Source organism: Notamacropus eugenii, chromosome 2, assembly GCF_028372415.1.
Source record: "Notamacropus eugenii isolate mMacEug1 chromosome 2, mMacEug1.pri_v2, whole genome shotgun sequence".
Lineage (NCBI taxonomy): Eukaryota > Metazoa > Chordata > Mammalia > Diprotodontia > Macropodidae > Notamacropus > Notamacropus eugenii.
This window is the reverse complement of record NC_092873.1, coordinates 115,513,170-115,526,503: the sequence shown is the minus strand read 5'-3', so window position 1 is coordinate 115,526,503 and position 13,334 is coordinate 115,513,170. Positions and strand designations below refer to the sequence as shown.

The following is a 13,334-nucleotide window of genomic DNA, read 5'->3' as shown; positions in this document are numbered from 1 at the left end:
TGGGGCCCTAAAAACAAACCTCCCTTACTTCAGAATTATGCATTGGATTAGTTCTTTTATGGAAATCAGTGCTTTCTTTGTACTGAAGTACATCTGTAGGGAAGAATAAAAGAATTCGTATTTAGAAATTGCCTACTATGTGCCAGACACTGTGCTAAGCCTCTTCTAAATACAGATATTATTTCATTCACTCCTCACAACATCTGTGTAAACTGGGGTTATTATTATACTCATTTTATCGTTAGGGAAGTTGAGAAAAACAGATTAAGTGACTTGTCCAGTATCACACAGTGTCTAAGGTCAAATTTGAATTCAGGTCCTCCTAACTCCAGGCTCTGTGTCCTATCTATTATACTACCAGACGTCTCTAATGGAAGCTTTGGTCCCATTCACAGTATATTAAGGATTTATATAGTGACAAGAGTTTCGGATTAGAAGGTTCAAACCATGGAGACAATGTAATATAACGAAAAACATACTTGCTCTGAATTTGGAAGACATGTGTTCAAATCCTGCCACTGATACTTACTGTGTGACCTCAGGCAAATTATTTAATTTCCTTGGGCTTCAGTTTTCATCCACTCAGAATTAAAGGTTTGACTCAACAGTCACTAAAAGCTTTAGATCTACAATCCTATGAGCAAATATCAGTGTTACCTTGAGTAAGTCATTTACTCTCTTGTCCATTCCTTTGCTATATTGTCATCTCAGAAGTATCTTGTAGTCTTCTTTGATACTAGAAAATTTAAGTCTCCAAAATATACATAATGGGCCTTTAAAATCCTATGTCTTTTCAAACATTTCCTGTACGGAGGTAATAAAACTCATTTTTATACAGTACTTTAAGGTTTATTTATGTACTTGCCTCATAATGACCTTGTTAGGTGTTGCTCCATTTATTTTATCCTCATTTAATAGATATGGACACTATAACTCAGAAGGAAAACAGTGTGGCCTAATGGCCATAAATCTTATAAATTATCAAGCCAGGATTGTAAATCCAGGTCCAATATTATTTCTATTATTTATACTATATCTCTGAGAGGACAAGGGATGATGGAATAAAAAAATCCCATATTTCACTGGATCTTTCTGCCAATTTTTATTTTTTTTGCAAAAATTTGGGATGTTACCATTACGTGAAGCTTCAAAAAATCATGCCAGTATTACTTAAAAATCATTTATTATTAAACTATCTTTGGTGCAAGATTAGGATGCATGGAAAACTCATGAATATACATTAAAATTAGAAAGTTGCAAGTCTTACCATATCGTGTGACTTACTCATGGCAGCTTCACCTGCTCACCCACTCCCATTTCGTCCATGGCTCTTCATTGCATTGAGTGACAGTACCCTTAGTACTGCAGTACTCTAAACAAATCATACCAGTCAGCTCTCAGAATGACAATGTGTGTGTGCTGAGAATTCTAGGCTCATCGCTCCCAATTCACGAGAGATAGGCATATCCATATGCCACTAGTGAACACACTGATACTCAGTTTACCTTTTAAGCAGTGTGATGAACAGAATTATTCCATGGGATCATTACACAATGAAAGGTTATAAACCAATTTTTGGACTGAAAAAACAGAGTACAACAATTATGCAGTAGTAATGATTATGCGTTGAAATAAGGTACTTCAGCAAATTTCAACTTAAGATAAACTGACAAGTTGGTAAAAACAAACAAACAAACAAACAAAAAACCAATCACCACTAGCACTGCTTCATATCGACCCAATCAGTCATCTTTTTCAAAGGTCCATGTGGGGGCCATAAAACTGCGACGTTATTGTCATCTTTCCTCTCTTTCTTACTAACATTTTAACTTGAAATTTTGTATTGCATTTTCATTGATATTTAATTGGTGCTGCCATTATGTTTCAGTATTTTCCCCTTACTAACTAGCTACTACAATAACTTACCAGCTATTCTTCAGAAGTTAAATAGCCCTTTCTTAAATAGAGGGCAAAGTTAATTAGAATCTAGATTTCCCAACATCTTTTTTTTTCTTTTGTCCTAGGATTAGGGAGAAAAAAATTTAAGTTGGAATTACGGTGAATGGTATTAGCACTCTGGATATCCAAGATCAAGGCCCTTCTTATAGATCTTTATACTGGCTTAATTACTTTTAGAGTGCAGTTCAAGGTCAAGGATATTGTAATAAATCTAGTGAGCAATGAGGAAATAGGTTCATATTACTAAATTAGGGTGCAAAAACATGGAGATTGGGTCTGAAATGAACCACAGGTGTTGAACAGAAAGGAAAGCCCAAAACATGGGTGGTGTTAATCAGATTGCTGAGGCAAGGTAAGGAATTGAAGCAATCAGAGGTGGAAGGAGTATAGGGAAACACTGAGAATTAACTCCCACCTCAGCCTTCAAACCCTCCATGCCTACAATCATTTTCTGACGAGTCAGATTTCCTGTGTCCACTGTCTGACAATGGTGAAATTCTCTGGCATTAGGCATGTTGGATGGCCACCCTACAGACATTTTACAGGATGGTTCAGTTCAGAAGAAATAGTGTACCCTTTGACTGTGCTAAGTCTCAGAAGAATCATGCCCCTGACCCCCAAATTACCTGTTGTATGACCTTTGGGTTAGACGAATAACTTTAAAATAGCAATACTATTATTTATACTACCTATTTTGAAAGGTTGAGGGGGAAAAGTGTGTTTTAAGCTATAAATTGAAAATATAATTGTGAACAATTATTATTGCAATAACAATGATGTTCATACCATTGTCTGGTTGGGGCACTATTATAATGCTATGCCAGCCAATGTATACTTGTGTAATCTTGAGTAAGTCACTCATACTTCTTGGTCCACAATTTTGTCATCTGTAAATGAAACCACTGGACTAGAGGACCTCTAAGTTTTCTTCCAACTCCAAATCTATGATTAGATTCTGTGATTTTCTCTCTTTCCCTTTCTTCCTTCCTTTCTCTCACTCCTCACATCTCTTCCCCTGTCCCTCTCTCCTCTCTAATTCCTTCTTCTCTCCATCTCTGACATTCTTCTTCTTTCTCTCTTCCCTCTTTTTCTCTCTCCCTTCACTGCCTTCCCTTCTTCCTCCCTTTACCCCATTCTCCATTTCTCTCCCTTTGTCTGTCTCTGTCTGTCTGTCTCTCTCTGTCTCTGTGCCTCTTTCTGTCTCTCTGTCTCTCTCTGTCTCCTTCACTACCCCTATACCTCTATGATTTCATGGATGTAAAGAACTTCTAGGGAAGAGTCTCCCTCTTCCAATGGAGCTCAGGAACTATTCAGAAACTTATATTCTTACTTTCCCAGAGAGTTAGCTGCTTAGATCAAAAGCGTCAAACAAGTGACCTGCTAGTGCACAGGTCCACAACATTTCACATACCTCCAAACCAGATTAGAATATAATTTGGAAATATTTACAAAATAAAAAAAAATATGGTTGAAAATAGATAATATTACATTTTAAAACGAATCCAGGATGTAACGCTTATGAATAGATCAATGGTCCCCATTTCTTTTTGACTTTCATATCACTGGTCTAGAGCATTCAAGGTTAACTGGCTAACCCAGGCTTATCCAGCTAACTTGGATTGAAGACAGGGCTTAAATACAGGTCATTATGACTCTCATGCCAGCTTTACATTATACCCTTCTGGGGGTAAAGCCCTTCTGGCTTTAATAATACCTCCTTGATATAGACATACATGTGTGCATGTCTGTGTCTCAGAGAGAATTCAGAGACATTTTTAAGATTATCTTCTCCCAATGGAGATTAGTAATATATGAAAGAAAACATATATGGAAATAAATATAGGTCTTTTCTGGTACATGTTACAGCTTGAGTTTTATAACCACTTTAAACTCTGGCTTTACCCTCTAATGGTGACACCATAAAATGAAAACATTGGCAAATATGTTCAAATTGGTCCATGCATGTGCTCATAATTCTCTGAATGTAGACCAAGCATCAATAATCTTTGACTCAGGAGGTGAACTTTATTCAGGTCAATTGGTTCTTAGCAAAGTTGTCAAATAGGTAAAGGTTGCCTTTGGCAGCCTCTCTTCAACTTGTCTTCTCCCACATTATATTGTACCATTCTTCCCTCTAATCAAATGTTTGGTGCCCTCATGAGGCTATCTGACTGTCCAAGGACCCCCAACTATGCCACCTCCCATAGGGCTGTTCTCTCTGCAGTTCTCTTTGGATAGGTATTCCAAAGTTAGCTCACTCTTCTTTCTCATTCAGCTGAAAGAAAACTCCCACCCCTAGTTCTTCACTAGGTAGTAGGAACAAGATAAGTTGAATCTCACTCTAAGGACAGATAGCACCGGCTTTTTATTTTTCTTTTGCTCTTATTAAATCAGTTTTTGTAATTGTGTTTTGGTTTAAAATTCATTTTAATATCTTTTGTTTTGCTATTATATCACCTACATATACCATTATCTGGCTCTTTCCTCTCTTTCACCCAGTCAATTATCCCTGATACAAAGGAGGGAGAGGGAGAGAGACAGACAGACAGACAGACAGAGACAGAGACAGAGCATGTTCAGTGAAACTAATCAATACATCAAAATCACATTATATGCAACATTCCAGAGCAGTAGTCCTTCACCTCTTCAAGGAAGGAAGGGAGCTGCATTCTTGTATCTCTTCTTTGGGTCAAGCTTCATCATCCTTCTTTTGCAGCATTTATTTTCATTTTCATTTAAAATAATACTTGATTCTTTCAAAGAGAAAGTTTTAGCAACCCCAAAGAATCTTTAATTTAATAAAACGGTCCTGAGACAATATCTGGGAGAAACTGAGGAGGTTAGTTCTCCTTGTCCCTTCCCATTTGCCTTCCCTCTCCACACCACGAAATCTCCATTCTAGCTATTAATCTCTTCTCCAGATCTTTAGTTTCTGTCCTGAAACCATCCTGGGCCTTAATAGTAGAGTTTCTATTTCATTTCCTGTCTGTCTTAATGCTATACTACCAAGAAGGCACCCAACCCCTTTCCATTTCCTCTTCACGTGTTTTCTTCTCTCATTTTGATATAAGCTTCCTGAGGTCAAGGACTGTCTTATTTGCTTGCAACTGAATCTCTCAACTAACCATAGTGCCTGGCAAATAGTGAGAACTTAATGAACATTTTATCTATCTTAGCTGCTTCAGGATGATTCAATATACGTACACAAAAATGAGAATTTAGCAACTGTCTGCTTTTCAGACTCCTCAAAAACATGATTGGAACTGCACAATTTCTGATGCTTTTTGCATGCCAGTTTATGATTATATCCCATGATTCCACCTAAACCAGGAGGTACAGAAGCAAGTCAAATATAAATGGGGGCGCAGGGGAGGCAGGGAGATTGACAGGACTTTTTAAGCTTCCCAAATTATTCTAATACATTCAGTTTTCATTCAGGGTGAAGATTCAGGTCAGTCCCTCATTACTCCAATCTGGTTCTCCCTTCTAGGGTACTATTATTATCTTTCTTATTCAGATGTTATTCAAATTAGTCTCTCTATTAAAAGCAGTAAACGGATACAGGCAAAACATATTGTTAGTAAATCTTCACCAGTTTGGCAACACATTAATGATAGATCTGGCACTCTCAATGTCAAAAACTCCATCAGCATCTGTTACAACAGAATCAAGATAAAAGGAGAGAAATAAAAACAGAGCAATGAAGGGCTGGGTGAACAGCATATTCCATTTCTGAAACTGTACTGGGATGGAGTCTTTGTCTCTAAAATATTCCTCACCCTTCCTTAATCCATTTAAGCTAAAGAACTAGATATTCAATTAAATTAAACCTACATTTGTTTAATCACCTACTTAATACAAGTGACCCTCTAAATGTTGTTTACTACCAAAGTGGATATGACAGAAGTCTTACCTTCTAGAAGCTTGCACTGTGGAGGTAGGGAGAAAAGAATAAATATATTCTACCAGAGGTATACTGAAGTCAACTCATACCCCAGACCTGACTGTTAAATTTTCAGTGTAAGTATTTTATATCTCAGCAATCAGCAAATGCCACTAATCAGGCTGTGTTTTGTTGACTGGCTTGACCTAAAACCCTGATGGAGAAAATCTTAGTAATTCAGATTAAACTTTAATGGATGTCCTTCGTGTTTTAAGAAAAGGCTATTTAAACAGTTGTCAGAGTATTTGAGTCAGTAATTACAATATGAGAGAAAGTGAGATAAGTGAATGAGAAATATCAAAAGAAGATGGAATGGATACCTGACTTGGAGACTACAGTCCATTAGCAAAGCATTAGAGGAGTTTGGTATGAGCCCCCTTTACCTTTTCCTGTCTTGGGACAGTTGAGGTCACTATTGAACCTACGCTGAAAGAAGATTGATACAGATGATGTAATTTTCTTTCCTTTCTTCCACTTTAATTTTTAGTAGGTTTTTTTACATTGCTGTCTTTTATTTTTATATCATCTTTATCTCACCCTTGTCTCTCTCGCCTTCCCTAATCACAGAAAGTCATCCTTTATTACAGATAATTTTTAAAGAGAGAAAAATAAGAAGAGAAAATAAATCAGTAAGACTAATAAAGGGATTAAAGCAAAGTAAAATCTATGTTATATGCAATGTTCCATATCCATAGAAGCTGACCTCTGCAAAGGGAGGTGGAGATTAGGGGGCATCTCTTCATATCTTTTTTGTTCCTGCCTTCCTCAATTCTTCCCCCCACTGGGAGATCATATGGTAAACCCAAAGCTTATTTGATCTTTTATGCTACTTATTTGCTGACTTAAATAGTGTTTCAAAATTGGCTATTTTCAGATAAAAAATAAGATCAATCTTAACTACTTTTAACTCACACTTGTCCCTAATTATGAAGAGGTAGGGTAGAGCTGCGAGGAAACAGAACAGTGTTTGGTAATGGTAGACAGAGACCAAGGAAGTGCTAAGGTTCAAGTTGTAGGTCAAAAGTGACTGGCTAGGGCTGAGCTAACTCATGAGGTAATTATTAATATTTTTTATAAACTTTCCAAAAAGTAGAACTAAACTGAGTTGTTTATGCTACTTTTTGTATAAACTAATAGCAAGTCAGGGTACTATTTTGCTGTCAGGGAAACATTATTCATTTTTCCTCATTCAATCTCGCTACCACCACTTTCCCCTCCGACTTCAGAGAAATTTTTTTGCCAAGGTTAAGTTCAGGATAGTAATTATGAAGTTGGAATTGCCCATTAGCAGGAGAAAGTAAGACTAGAACTGGTTAATAATGCTTGCATTCCAATGGTGGGTGTTAGGTATGGGAGGGAGAGGCTAGTTCTTCATAAATTTAAAGGTAGAGTTCGTAACATTGTGTGTGTGTGTATGTGTACACACACATATATACATACATGTATATATACATACATATAAGTGTGTGGCATTTGTATGTGCATATTTATTCATTCTAATATGTCACTAAAAGGAATGCTAAATTCATTTTAGATGTTAGGGAAAATATAGATGCATTTTTTTCCGATCCCTTTTTCATGGACTCCTTGAAATCCATCCACAATCTCTTAGGAGTTCATGGACCCTCAGGTTTAGAATCCATGGTTTAAAAAATTAAGAAGCTGAGGTCTGGGGAAGTGAAATGATTGACTTATAATCACACAGTCTGTAAGTAGAAGAAAAAGATTCGAATTCATATCCTCTAACTTCAAATCTCAACCTCTTTCCATTATACCATATTGATTGTTGCAAGGAGGAGGGCCAACTCTTCTTCTGAGGCTGAGGGAGAGAAAGGAGGAGAGAATATATGAGATCTCAGGAGCTAATATAGATGACTACCAAATGGGAGTTAACAGTGAAGAGACAGATTCCTGTGGCTGACTGCATGAAAATTGGGTAGAAGACCCACAATAGGAAAGATCATTAAGGACGTAGAATTCGTCTTGAGTGTCCTCTTAATTCTCTCACTACCACCGTGCTCTGTGATCTTTGTATCCTCTGTACAAAATATCCAGGCTTCTCGCTACACTCTCTACCTGCACATACTTCAATGCCTGACAGAAGAGGTAGCATTTATTTGTAGAAAGGATACAGAATTTGGAGTCACAAAACTACAATATATCAGATGGAGGACACTGGAGAGGCCTTTTAGTGCAAACTGTTCCTCAACAAGATTGCCTCCTGTAACAGCAAGGACCCTGACATAACAGGAGGCCCTACTTTACAGATGTTTAGATCTGCTTTTCTAAAAGAAAAGCAACTTTTGAGTGGTCAGCAATCTACTTTAATCAAGCACATATATTGTTCACTTAGATCAGGGGGAAAATCAGCATCCTGAACTTCAGAGAAACTACAGAGAAATAAAAACCGACAGACAGGGCTTCCAGCTGTCTGACCATAAGGTATACATCGCAGATCAACAGGCCCATTAATGGGTGGGGAAGATCTTTAACTCCCATTAACATTACACCTCCTAGAGTATAAAAGGAAAATTGTTTATTTGGAGACAGCAGAACTCCTGAGTCTTTTGTTCATGACCTATGTGACCTTGGTTCAATCACTTCCCATTTGGAATACAGTTTTATTATCTGTAAAATGGTGACAAGTTAGAAGTCTCTCCAAAGTCTCATTTAATTCTAAGTTCTATGATCCTATCAACATCTACCTCAGCATTGTCACAGTCCAGTTCTTTCCCTCCTTGATCTCTACCCTATCAACATTTACCTGGAGCTGTGGTTATGGTTCATCGTTCCTTCTGGAAAGGAGATGATGACATGACTTGCAATTGACTTTGATTTGAGGGAGGACTGTGTAAAATCACCAGCCTCACTTTGTGCTCCACAGCCATCTCCATCCCATGGCCAGATACTGATCAGGTAAGTGGAGATGGCCTGGAATGCAATAGGAGACCTTGGTCCTTTTAAGCTAAGGTCCTTTCAAGTTCTCATTTTGAGTGAGGCAATGCCCATTCAGTAAATAGAATTCTTTAAGAAGTGAATTAAGGGATTTAATGAAAACAAACAAATAAATTAGGAGGGGAAGATCCTCAGGGTTGCTGGCTATAGAGAAACAGTTACAATTTACATTCACTCTGAGCCAAGAGAGCCCAAAAAATAACCATCAAGAGGTGCTTGGGCAGGGATCTATCTTTGTCCAATCCCTGAGATCCAGAGTGAATCAGGTATAAGGCTTGGTCTTTGAGAAAGAAATCTAGCCGGTAAACCCTTGGGCAACTAAGTAGCTTTTGGCCATTAGAAATTGCCTTTCTTGGGACAAAATGTTAGCATATACCTGCCTCAGGAAGATGATGAAAGCAGTTTTTGAATCCTACTAGAGGTGTTAATGACTGATAATTACATAAAGTGAGAGCCCAAATATATTTGCATTTAAAAAGAAATGTATTGAGATGCAGTGTCAAATAATGGAGATAATCTGCTAAGGTTGAATTCTAAGAGGCCCTTGGGGGAGGTAGGGAAGGCATCCTGTAGTGGTTAGAATGAGACACTGGAAGACCACATATTCCAGTCCACCTCTGAAACCTAGTGTGTCTGGTTTCTGGACCCAGATGACTCTGGAGGAGAAAGTGAGACTAATGATGTTGCACATCTCTCCTTCAATCCAAATCCAATTGCATGGCACGTCCTGTCATAATCTTCCTAATGTCATGGTCCTTTTCAAGAACAAAGGATAAATCTCAACCAAAACCTGTACAGTTTGGGGGTAAATCACCTCATCTCTCAGTGTCCAGTCATCTGTATTTTGGCAGAGGAAGTACCTAATAGGAAGCTTTCAATTTTGCAACTGAGACACAAAAAAATGGTAAGTGAAGTGCTGAAGGCAACATACTAATTGATGAAGGAACTGGAGTCATTTGACTCCAAGTTTGGTGGTAATATAAACTGAATAAATAAATGAATGGAAAAAATGCTTTAAGGGCCTATTATGTACCAGCACGAAGCTAGGTACTGGTGATAGAAAGTAACACATACAATTACATGGTAGCTGCAGAAGGAAGTTTTATCTTAGGGAATCCCAAGGATCATTAATAGAGAAATAAAGCAATCACCCTTTCCAGAAGAGATGGGAGTTGGATTTAATTATTGTTCCCAGAGGAAGAGGAAGAACGTAGAGGTGAGAGTGAAGGTTCCCTCTGGCAGCCAGACAAAAAGCATGGTCTGGGGCAGGCATATTATATATAATGGGCTGGATGTGTTTATGCTCACTTACCAATAATAATAGTCGTGTCCCAGAGTGGAGTTCCAAAATTGAGGGGATTAGCTCTTCCAAGGAGATGAGATATAGTTTAGAGGTGTGAAGAAAGAAAGCAACCAAAGTAGAGAAACACACAACCTTCAGAGACATTGTGAAACAATTCCACAAAGTTACTATTCTATGATTTTCCCCCCAGAATTTAGCAAACCCCCAAGGTCTTGAAATGCTTGATGCCCCCCAAATTAGCATCTAATGAATACCATCCGCCCCCTAAACTTGTTCTCTTTCCTCTTTCTACTATTCATTGAATTTTAATGGCATACATATACTAGAAAGTAAAAAGGGACTGAAAAAAAAAGACAGTTTAATGTGACATAGATGTAGATCAGCACACACTATAACTTTAAGTATTTCAGAAGAACAGTGATAATTAGCAGCCAGAGGCAAAATAATCAGTATTAATTTGGTTTAATGTTAAAGCCAAACTAGTAAATTTTCCATTGACCAGAATGTCATTGTTTCTATGTTAATCTATTACCAGACAAAAAGAAGGCCCCAAGTAATCACAGCTACCTTTAATAAAACCTATTTCCGTCTATGAAATCATTAATTTTAGAAATGATGTTTACTTGCATTATTTATTTGTTTTAGTATTTCTTTCCCCTCCCCTCCCCTCCCCTCTTTTCCACTCCAAGCCTCATTACCAAAATAGAGCAGAGAGGAACACGATGATAATTAGAAAACATTAACATTTTGGGGGCATTCATCTTAAAAGGGAATATTAAAGTAGAGTAATGTATATGGAGCAAGTAAATTATAAGCAATAGCAGCCTGATCGCCCCTTTAGAGGAGAGTCTAAAATGATTACACATCAATGAAGGAAACAATCAAGACTAATCAGGCAGCAATTCCAAGTCATTAAGATTCACTTGCTCATCAAAGCTCCCATTCCTAGTACCTCTCGACTGCAACAATGGATAAAGCCAAGCCAGAGCAGAACTGCTTTCAGTCTACTTTCTGTGTAGGATGTCCCAGAAATTGAGAAACTACTGGGTAGACAGTTGGTGAAAGCTCCACTTCTCAACGAATAAAGCACTTAGTATGTGCAAAGCATTGTACTGAATGCTGAAGGTACAGATAAGAGAAAATAGGATTGCCCTGTTCTCATGGAACTCATTCTACTGGGACGGATAACACATATGGATGGCTTTTAGCTGCAATTCAGATGTAATCTTGGGAGTAATCTCAGTAATATCAGAGGTGTTGATTCATTTTGCTTCTCTCCCAAGGATTGGTCCCAGACAATGAAAGTGTCTTAAATGTTGTACAATTTGATTGAATATTGTTTCCGTACTAAGTACCCCAATGGATGAAGTTATAAAACCAATCAGTTCCCCAACCATGACATACTCTTTATTGTCTTACATAATATGTGTATGTGCCAGTATGTGTCAATGGTGAAACATGAACCTAGATTTTCTTTCCTGTCAAAAGACACATACTGGCACCACCACCCCCAGACTATACTGTACCAATCTGCATTGCTAAAGAGAGGTTCCTTATCTTCAATTCCCTATACCAAAAAAACCACAGTTAAGTCCCTATCCTTACACTATCTGCACTACACTAAATTAGAAATTGCTAGTAATATAGAAGAAATAGGTAAGGCACACTATCTTCTTAAATATACAGACAAGATAGACGTCGGATTTTTAAAAATAAAAGTGATCTTAGAAATCATTATTTTCCAGACCTCTTCCTGTTATAGACAATATAACTGTGGCTCAGAGATGAGAATCAGTTTGGAGAAAGTTGTGTTCTTGCATAACGTTCCTGTTGGACTCCACCTTTTACCTCTGACACAGCACTACAACACTGGGCTCCAGCACACCTGACTGGTGAAAATTCACTGTATCCAGCTAGCACCAGGTGCTGCAGTGGACAGAGTGCTTGATTTAGAATCAGGAAGATTTGAATTGAGTTCCAGCCTTAGATAGTTATTACTAGTGTGACTCTGTAAGTCACTTCACTTCTGTCTATCTCAGTTTACTCATTTGTAAGGTTGGGGTAATAATAACACTAATTTCCCAGGGTTGTTGTAAGGATAAAATGCGATGATATTTGTAAAGCATTTTGCAAATCTTAAAATCATAACATATGTCATCTATTGCATTATTATTGTTAATATTATTAATGTTGCACTCTGGCCACCTTTCTTTCATACTGCTGAGTAGCACCTCCTCTTTTCTCTTTGTCTTTTACTCTTACTTTCTGAACAGTAATCTAATCAGCAGCATCATTCCTGGTAAGAATATAACCATCATCGGCCCTAAAATTTCGTTCACCATCCCTATGATTTCCCAGATCAATATACCCTTTCATGGCCACAACTCCCCTAATTAACTCGCCTTGCCTTCTCCTTTTACAATACATGCCTTTTAAGTGAAAGATCCTAATTTTTGTATCAGAGTAGTTGTGACAGGAACAATGACAGTAGCAAAAGGCAGTTGGTTGAAGAGATTTAGCCAGAAAGAGAGTAAAGAACAGTAAAAAGAGTCCATTTGACATCATTCACTCCATACTCAGCAGAGATATCCTAGGCAATTTGTGTGATGTCTAGAACATAGAAGATAATAAATATGCCTTCCTTCTCTTCTTCCTTCCTTCCTTCCTTCCTCCCTCTCTCTCTCTCTCTCTCTCTTTCTTTCTTTTTCTTTCTTTCTTTCTTTCTTTCTTTCTTTCTTTCTTTCTTTCTTTCTTTCTTTCTTTCTTTCTTTCTTTCTTTCTTTCTTTCCTTCTCTCTCTCTGTCTCTCTCTGTCTCTGTCTGTCTGTCTGTCTGTCTGTCTCTCTCTCTCTCTCTCTCTCTCTCTCTCTCTTTCATCACAACATCTAGTTTAACTGCCCTATCCTTGTCTGTCTCCTCAATAAGGAAACTAGGCTCCCAGGTCTTCAGTTACCCTTCCCCATCCAGACACACACACACACACACACACACACACACACATAGACACACACACACACACACACACATAAAGACACACACACACGTATGCACCTCAGATTCTATTTTTGGCACTACCCAAAGAGTTTTTAGCTTATGAGAAGAAATAAATAAGTACCTAGAATATAAACATGAATTCTATATGAGGCAGGCTATTTTATTTCTACACAGAAAGAAA

General features: G+C 37.7%; 1 long non-coding RNA gene across 1 annotated transcript in view; it reads left to right on the top strand.

Annotated features, from left to right (window-relative positions):
- Nucleotides 1-13,334, top strand: part of LOC140526303 (uncharacterized) — a 171,619-nt gene that overhangs the window by 148,078 nt on the left and 10,207 nt on the right. The gene's annotated exons all lie outside the window — the stretch shown is intronic.